This window comes from Marmota marmota, unplaced genomic scaffold (assembly GCF_001458135.2).
Source record: "Marmota marmota marmota unplaced genomic scaffold, marMar, whole genome shotgun sequence".
Lineage (NCBI taxonomy): Eukaryota > Metazoa > Chordata > Mammalia > Rodentia > Sciuridae > Marmota > Marmota marmota.
Window position 1 is genome coordinate 22,079,149 of NW_026000221.1, and position 10,362 is coordinate 22,089,510.

A 10,362-nucleotide genomic window follows, 5' to 3' on the forward strand; every position below is an offset into this window, starting at 1 on the left:
GTGTGTGTGTATATATATATATATATATATATATATATATATATATTTTTTTTTTTTTAATGGGGTCTTCCTATGTTGCTCAGGCTGGCCTCAAACTCTTGGACCCAAATGATCCTCCTCCTCATCCTCCTAAACAAAAATACATACGATTCCAATTACATTGAAATACAGTTATAAAAATATTTTGAAAGTCCCCAAATATGTGATGTAATAATTTATATTTATTTTATTTATTTGTCATTGGGTGCTGAGGGTTGAACCCAGGGCCTTGCAAATGCTAAACATACACTATCACTGACTGCTTCCCCAGCTCCTGTGTTAACTTTTTAATGCTTTGAAATGGCAAGATTAAATGGTAGGTGTAATGATTACTCTAATTTTGAAATAATGATAAATATAAATGACTCTTCAAGATGTATAACAATTGTAATATAAAAATATCTGTGAATTCTATTGGTAAAACAGTTATAGGTACTGTGAATAACCACTATGGCTTATTGACTTTGTTCATAATTCAAGAAAATACTAACTTTTAGTTATGGCGAAGGTCACTAAGCATTGTTTCCTGTAAAGGTCTGATAGTAAACACTTTAGGCTTTGTGAGCCATGTGGTCCCTGTCGGCAACTATTCAACTCTGTGAATAGAGCATGAAATACAGATAATATTTAAATGAATGGACATGGCTGTGTTCCAATGAAACTTTTATTTATGGACAGGAAAATTTGAATTTCATATAATTTTTACAAGAAATGAATATTCTTCTTCTTTTGCTTGTGCTTTCTAACCTTTTTAAAAATGTAAAAAACATCCATAGCTCATGTCATGCTCTCTGTTATTAGTTGCAAAAATAAGTGGTGATGAGCCAAATTTGGCCTGTGGTCCATAATGTGATGACCAGTGAGTTAGAGAGTAGTGGGAAAGAGGCAGTCTTTGCACACCGTCCAGGTTGTAGACCCCAGAATAAGAACTGCTGTGCTAGATGAGTCAGGGAACCTGGGAGAACCCAGACAGGGGAACTTGGCAGAGGTCTGGGCTCATGGGCAGCCTAATTAATAGAGATGAGGGGAGTTTCAGTTCCTGGAACCTGGTAAGGGCTGGCACCCAGGAAAGCTGCTTGGGTAACTGTTAGGATTTAAATATGAGGTGACCCCAAAACCTCCTGTTAGCATAGGAATATTCAGAGGTAAAATGATTAGATGTACTCTAATCAGTCCATCCTAGTTTGAATGGACTGGGTGGTAATTATAGGTAAGTGGGGTATAATTGGAAGAGGTGGGCCACTGGGGGCATGCCCTAGAAGGATGTATCCTCCCTCTTGCTCCTTTCCTTCTCTCTCTCTCTCTCCTTCCTGATCCCACCGTGAGTTGACCAACTTTCCTCCACTGGGTTCTTCTGCCATGATATGCTGGGCCCAGAGCAATGGAGTTGGCCATCTATAAACTGAGATCCTGGAAACCATAGCCCCATACAAACTTTTCCTCCTCTAAGTATTTGTTTTTGTTTTTGGTACTGAGGATTGAGCCCAGGGGTGTTTTACCACTGAGCTACATCACCAGCCTCACCCACACCCCAGCTTTTTAAAATTTCGAGACAGAGTCACACTGAGTTGCTTAGAGCCTCACAAAATTGCTGAGGCTGGCCTCAGCAAGAGCCACTTAACTTTCCCAGAGTGTGAGAAATATCTTCATTGTGTAACATAACCTGTTTGCTTTGATAATGTATTTTGTTCTTAAGGCCAGAGAGAATTCACGTTTCCTACGATGCTTTCCTTGTTTGAGTTTCCTAGAAACACATCCCAAGACAAGGGTTCAAGTACACCTAGTAATTTGGGAGGTGTCTGTAGCACCTGCAGGGGAGTAGAGAGAGTGAGATGGGGGAAGGGAAAGAGCGAGTAAAGGATGTTAACTAGGCTGGCTACCTTTGTGGACAATTGTGGGGAAACTGAACCAGGAAAGCTGCTTGGGTAACTGTTAGGATTTAAATATGAGGTAAGCCCCAAAACAGGTGTGCAAAGCAGGCTTTGAGTTATCTCATCCAAGGGGTGCAGGAATGAGGTATATACACACCCCCTCTGTCCGTCATTGATTGAGGGCTGTTGAGAGTTGGGTTTAACTCCCAGCCCTAGTGGTTGAGATGGTGCCTGCGGATAGGGCAGCTGGGGAAAGATGCAGATACTGGCGATTGCAAATGAACTGGAAAAACCTGAACAAGTGATGTCTCAAGAAGATGGTTGGGGACCAACAGCATCAGCCTTCCTTTGTAAGTTTTTAAAATATTAAATGTTTGAATTAGCAGTGACAACTCAGGACCCCATGGTTTTGCTTTCACTCATTTGGGTCCTCAACTACTGATAAGTGAGTTGTTCCCAGAAATCAGAACAGCTGAAGCCCAGTCATGGAAAAGCCAACGAAGAGCGCTAGAATGTGTTATCGTTATGCTTACATAGATTTTTTTTTATGTGTCTTTGGGTTTCTTATCCCTTCTTTTGGGGTCTCAGTTCTTGTGGGGCCCCATCTGTAAAATTTGGGGAGGCTTGAATGATCACCTCTGAGTCTTCTTCCAATTCTAAGATTGTAACTCCCCAGATCTTTCCACTCTAACATTGCACCTGGTACACCTGTTAGTTAGGGCTCCCTCAGTCAGTGGGATGGGAAGGAAGCACATGATCAAAGAAGAGAAGGAAAATTTACACAGAAGAAACTCTGTAGAGACTAGAAGATAGGGAATTGCAATCACCTCTAGGGATTCAGCCAGAGCATTAGCTGAATTTTTTAAAGCCCAACAGATGGGGGTCATACCCTTGATTGACTCATTAAATATGTCATACACACCAAGGCATAATTTTGATGGAGTTTTTAGATTTATCACAATTTAAATTCCTGGTCAGGAGACTTGAATTCTATTTAGGGTGTTGGATAAAAGGTAATTTTTGGGTAGCATCAAGGTTAGACAGGAAACCCTGAACTGGGAGTTAAAGATCCAATTGCATTATTACTTGACTGCCTGAATTTGTACGATTTTTTTTAAAAAAGCCCCATTTAGCCCCAGTTACCTAATCTGTAAAATGTTGGGCTGAGATTAGATGTACTCTGTGTTTTAATAAACTCTAACATTCTCTAATTTTTTGAATTAAATCCTCCAAAAATGCAGTGGATATACCTTAACATGTAACATCACATGATGTACATTAATCATTCAGCATATTAACATGTCACATGGTATTCATGCCTGTTTTCCCTCCTTGTCATTACCTTCTCAAATGGAGTCTCAGAACTTAATATTCTTGTCATGCTCCCTGTTATTGGGTGTGAGGTCTTTGCCCAGCCTGTAGCCTCTTTCCTAAGTACTTCTCATCATCTTTATTGCTCAAAGGAATAGACTCAGGGTAGCTTTGTGTGATGTTGTGTCCCTAATCACAGATGGTTGGACTAAACTGGGCCAGCCAGATCTGTCCCCTTCACATGTTGGTTTGGGATTGAGAAACTTAAGTCATGCCTGTGTGGTTCCTTGAAATGAGAACACACACAGAGAAGCCATAATAGAAACACATATACCCAAAGTGCTCAGAGAGGCAAAGCAAACCAGGCAAAGCAAATAAGGCAACTATGCAGACGGGACTTTAACTTCTGGATTCTGGGGAGACACAGAGAATAGCTCAGGTTTCTGATAGGCTTCCGTCCCTTGTCACTGTTCTTCGTGAGCCTGCCTGATGTTTGGCATGCCCTTGAGTTTGGTGAGATGGATCACCCCTAAGCCTTTCACAAACTGTCATATTTGTCTTAATTTAGATTGAGTGAATTCTTCCCCTCTGCTGACAAAGAGCTTTGATAGTGAAAGAGAAAATAAAGGGTTGAAGAAGAGGGAGATTAACTGGTGGTGACCTAGGGACTTCATATTTAAAAACAAGACTCTGAATCTATCCTCAGTAGGGATGCATAGGCTTTTGTTTCTGTTGGTTAACTTAGAATTTGATTGCTGAGTTAATCACACTCTTTAGTTTATGAAGAGTTGAAGTCAAAGAACCTTTTCTTTTTTCTTATTTAATGCTTTTATTTCCAATCCCTACTCTCATACTTCCCCACCCTTTTAAGGCAATGACTGTAATGTATTTTATGTATGACCTAGCGTATATTTCTCTCCTTGAAAACACACACATTGTTTTATTTTGTATGTCCTTTTAATTGCACAAATGGTCTTGTGTTACAAATCTCATTCTCTGCTGATTGTTCCAAACATTATGATTTTGAGATGTGCGCTGCTGTGTATGCATCCAGGTCATTGTTTCATTCTGTAATAGTTGATGCAAGATATGGACTGATCACTTTTTTCCCCCCTTATCCATCTCTTAGTGATAGACACCTAGGTTGCCTCTAACCATCTATTATCACAGGACTGCAAATGGACTTCCTCACACATCTCCACATGTGGTCTTTGGTGTAAGTTTCCTGGGGTGTATACCCAAGAGTAAGGTTACTCCATCATATAGTATAAATCTACTATAATAAATAATAATATAATAAATCATATATATAAATATAATAAATAATAATATAAATATAATAAATAATAATATAATAAATAATATAAATAAATAATATAATAAAGAATAAATAATAATATAATAAATAATAATAATAAATATAATAAATAATAATATAATAAATAAAATAATAATATAATAAATCCTCTGTGTGTTTGCTAGAAAGACTACCTCACTGAATGTCACCTGTGGAGCCCATCTTAGCCAATATTGGTATTACATGGCTTTCTAAGTTTTGCAGGTTTGATAGGTATAAAACGGTATCTTGTTATTTTAATTTGTATTTATTTAATTGCATTATTACTAGTAAGGTCAAGTACTTCTTCATCTGTTATATACGTAATTACAATTTCTTCTTCTATCTGGTATTATTATGCCTTGGTTTGCCTGGGACAGTCCAGGTTTTACTTGTTGCCCTGCATGATCATTCCAAGTGCCTCTTTCTTAAAGTGTACTGGTTTGGCTCATAAATCATATGATCAGCCTATCTTTCTGTGACTTATCTATTCATGTTCTCTGTTTATTTTTCTATTGCATTCCTTTATTTGTAGTGTTCTTATTATTGTGTAGATAGCAATCTCTTTGTTTAGATGAAGAAAGATCTTCCCTTTTGCCCCCATCAACTTTGCCTGTGGACTTTTTAGTTTAACATAATTTTGCTGAGGTAATCAAATCCACCACATTTGTATATGTTTTATGATTTTTAGATCTTATTTCAGAAGTCCTTTTCTATTCTAATGAGACAAAGATGCTCCCTACATTTTCTTTCATTATTTTAGTAATTTTACTTTTTCACCCTGGGGACCCTAACATATTTGGGATTTATCTGATGTATAGTCTGAGGCAGGAAATTGGCTTTTCATAGTCAGCTGGTTACCACAACAACCCTTAGACAATGTCCCACATTTTTCTCCCTGGTTTATGATGTATTCTCATTTTATATCATTTTTAGAGCTTTCTAGTTTGTTCCATTGGTCTCTTTCTCTGTTTCTGTGTCACTATTATTAGCCTTATAAAAATATTTGACTTGTAGTAAATCTTAATATCATAGAACGAATACCTCCTCTTTGCTCTCAAAATTTATTTTGCTATGCATGCACCATTTTTCTTCCATATAAATCTTATATTTATCAAATCCCTTAAAAATGTTCTTGTAAAAATTTTATTGGAGCTCTCTCTGCTTTCTGAGCTGCTTCACGTGAGCTGCTTCCCTCTGCCACACTCTTCTGCCATGAAGTCCTGCCCCACCTTGAGCCCTGAGGAATGGAGCCTGCCGTCTATGGACTGAGACCTCTGAAACTATGAGCCCCCAAATAAACTTTCCCTCCTCTACAATTGTGCTGGTCAAGTCTTTTAGTTACAGCAGCAAAAAAAAAAAAAAAAAAAAAAAAAAAAAACAGTAACTATCTACATGGATTAATAAAAAGAACACTATAAACTGATAAATTGGGAAACTGGGCTCTAGTCTAGGTTATCTGACCTTTAAAAGATCAAGAATTCAGTTTTAGCAAGCATCTAAATATAAGGACATTGAATTAAATGATCCTCCTAGTCCCTTCCAGCTCAAAAATTTTGAGATAAAATAGTAATTAACATTTAAGGAATCTTAAATATTTTTATTATAAATACACATTTCAATATTTAATAAGGATGTTTAATATTTTACCTACTTTAAAGCCATTAATCTAAAGTCAAAGCAAGACCTTACTTGAAAGGCATTTATCAATTTGACAACTTATAGCAGTAGATGTGTGACTTGACTTAAAATGTCTTTTTTATTCAGAATATTTACTAAAATTAATGAAGTTGCAGGTATAAACAAATCCAAAAGGAGAACAAAACTATAGTTCTTTAGTAGATTGGCAATGTTGATAAAGTTAAACCTACAGTTAAAGGAGATATCTGCTTGATAATTGTTGAAGTATTTAGCTAAATAGTTGTTTGGAATAATATTTTAAATATATACTTTCTGTAAATTCTTTAGCAGCAGGTGATACAATGATTGTAGTACAAAATTAAAATGTAGTGTTAGACAAATATTTTTAAGCAGTTAAGTGCAAGTTATTTTTATGGGGAAATATATGTGAATAAATTATAAAATATTTACATGTTAAAAAAATAAAATTTTATTGGAATTGTATTGAATTTATAGATTAATTTAGTAATAATTGTCATTTTTTTGCACTAAGTTGTCCTATCTAACAATATGGTATATTTCTTTACTTTTTCATATCTTCTTTGATACTTTTTAATTGTTTTAATTTTTAAAAATTTTTTTTTATATCTTTATGTTTTAGTTGTAGTTGGAGAATACCTTTATTTTTTATCTTTATGTGTTGCTGGGCCTCCAACCCAGCAACACATAAAGATAAATTTTACACCCGCTAGACGAGTGTTCCACCAGTGAGCCACAATCCCAGCCTCTAATTGTTTTAATTTTTGAATCCACAAAAATTCTCTATATTTTATGTATTCTTTGGACAGATTTATAGTTTTGTTTTTTTTTTTACTATATTGGCTGATACCTTATTTTCTTTTTCTTTCTTTCTTTTTTTTTTTAATATCAGGGATTGAACTCAGGGGCACTTGACCTCTGAGCCACATCCTCAGCCCTATTTTGTATTTTATTTAGAGACAGGGTCTCACTGAATTGCTTATCACCTCGCTTTTGCTGAGGCTGGCTATGAACTCATGATCTTCCTGTATCAGCCTCCCCAGCTGCTGGGATTACAGGTATGTGCCACCGTGCCCTACTTGATACCTTATTTTCTATTTTGTTTTCCAGTTGACTGTTGCTGGTATGAACTGTTTCTCCTAGTAGAGGCAGTTAGGCAGTCTTTCACACTCTCACGCTGCCTTCTTAGTGACTGATGACCTGTGTTTACAATATAAATGAATGGGGTTTAGGGTGTGGTCTTAGTAAAACTGAAATAAAACTGTGAGCTTAAATGGGATCCTCAGAGGTAGATATTTAATGATAGTTTCTCACAAACTGAACTATCTGGTTCTGGAGGTCCAAATCACTGAATGCATTTGTCCTAAGGCATATTAGGTTGGCCACCAGGTATGCAGACACCTCAGGGACAAGAAATCTACCACTTTGTGAAGCAGCCCCATGTGGCATTCCATTTTCAGTGGCATATTTGAGAAGGATATTAACAAATGCTAATATCTGCATAGCTCTTTGGCACTTTTCCCATCTCCTGAAGCAGCAGCGTTCTCTCTCATGCATCTTCATTATGCCTCCACTCTACCTCGTGTCAGCATCTACATAATCCTTATCAGTTTATATTGCAGTGTTTGCTTATGTATCTGTTGCATCTACAGGGTTGTGTCTTTGGGAAGTGGCCATAACTTAATGGGTTTTATTTCTTCCTTGTGTAGTCTTAGAGTCTAGCTGGCCTGGTACCTATTAGATACCAAAAAATATTGAATAAGGGAGCTTTCAGAGAACACTTTTTCTATGCCTCTTCTGATTCTCTTGGTAACCAAATCTCTGAGACCCTCACCTGCTTGTCCACCTCAGCCACATTGTGTCTTTCCTTCTCTGAGAGACCACTCATAGCTAGATACCACTCTAAGGCCACCAGAGCCACTGACTCAGTTTGGGTCCATGTGGTTTCATTTCCTGGGTCCCACTCACCTAGGAGATAGCCCCTCTCTTTGGTGCTATGTAGCATGGCTAACCAGTTATGCATCTAGAATTTCTGGCTATACCTGCCACTTCCAAGGGGTATGGGACCTGACATCACAAATAACTGCTGATGGGCCAGATAACACAATCTGGAAATGCAGAGGAGTTAATTCTCCATGTGTTCAGATTTTTATCAATGGAAAACAAATAATAGGAGGGTAAATATCCTTCCCTTGCCTCCTCTCACAGACTGTTCCTAGGCACAGTGTTGCCATCATCTCTGTTTAAGAACACCTTATGTGACCAAGTAAGTGCACCGTACAAATGACCAGCTGTGTCTCTTCATGGTTCATGATGCACATTAACATGTAACACCACATGATGTACATTAACCATTCAGTATATTAACATGTCACATGGTATGCATGCCTGTTTCCCCTCCTTGTCATTGCCCTGGGATCATGCTTCTCAAATAGAGTCTCAGAACTTAATTCTCATGTTATGCTCTCTGTTTTCTAGGGAACTTGAGCTAAGACAAGGACCTACAAAAACCAGACCAAATCAAAACCACAAAAACCTCACCCTTCAAATTCATAGAAATCCTTTGAGTATCTGACCTTAATCATTGTTGTATCTCTACCTACAGAGTAGTGTTCTTTTGCCTACTCCATTCTGTTCCTTCTAAGTATTTATCTGTTCAATCTTGAACAATTTTCTCTAAAATGGCTTCATTTGTTAATATCCTTCTCAAATGTGGTAGTGAAAATGGAATGCCACACACAATATAAAGTTATTTATTTATTTTATTATGCTTTATTTATTTATCTTTATGTGGGCTGAGGCTCAAACCCAGTGCCTCACACATGCTAGGTGAGTGCTTTACCGCTGAGCCACAACCCTAGCCCCAAAAGTTATGATTTTAAAAGAAGCATAAATTGAAATTTTTTTTTGCTTTAGAAAGAAAAATAAATGTGAGTACACTGAAATAAGACTAGATATTGGGATATTGGATTAGATATGTTGAAAATACTTTTTTTTTTGCTGATAATCATTATGACTGGAATTAAGGAATTGGAATAGAAGGAAATGTCATAGGTTTCTTGGAATTCTTTTATAAGGTCCCTGTATGTAGTATTATTTATAAAATATTTCCATCTGCTTAATCTTATTTGACCCTAATAACCACTGGGTCATATAAATTATCATTGTTCCCATTTTATACATAGGACAATTCAGAGTAATATTCAATGACTTTAGTATCTCATTGATAATAAGTAGCCTGATTAGTATTTGAACCTATCTTCAAGCCTCTATTTTCTCTGTGATGCCAAATTTATCCTGATAAGTTTTCTCAATACATTTAGAAAAGTATAAAAATAGTTACAGAGAGTGGACCTATTAATTGAAGATCTCCTTCCCCTATCAGCAAACTGAAGAGTAGTTGATGAATTAGACACTTGGACTCACCAGCACCAAGGCAGCTTGACTGACAGAGTATTGCCAGAGAAAATGGTGGCAGCCCATTGTTTCCCCAAGACGCAGCACTCTGGCTACTAAGTCTAATTCCCAACAGTCGCTACACAGGTGGGAACTGGTAAGTAACATTTGCCCTTGTGATACAGGCAGAGTAACTGGAACAAAATACAATTGTGGTAAGACGTCTTCATTCTACTTATTCTGTGTACCCAACCAGAGAAGCGGGACTCTGGTTAATTGAGAAATCTAAGATATTGATGAGGCCAGGCTCACCATCAATAGTGAAAGAAAAATATAATCAGCATCATGCATATGGCTGAGACTTTAGTGCTATAGAGACTGTGATACCTGCGTGGAGCTGCCAAGAAAGGAGTAAAAAAGTGAATTATGCCCTCTGACCTCAGCAGGAGCTCTATCATGAGTCCTGCTGGGTGGCCATCCATGGGCTCCCATTTATCTCTTAGACTTTTCTAGCAAAAAATCATCCTGCTTCAGATCGAAGACAGAAGATAAACAGTCATGTCTTGTAACCCAGGGAAGTAATGCTAGAAATTGATAGCCCAACACAGCTCAATCAATATCACCAGGCAATGCCTGTTGGTGGGTTTTCATCTAGTTATTTCTCACAGTCAAAGCTCTCCCAGTGGAGAAGCAGTTAAGACATCTTCTGTCTCTTCTCTCTTCCACAGCAAATGCCACTGCTTCAGTTCA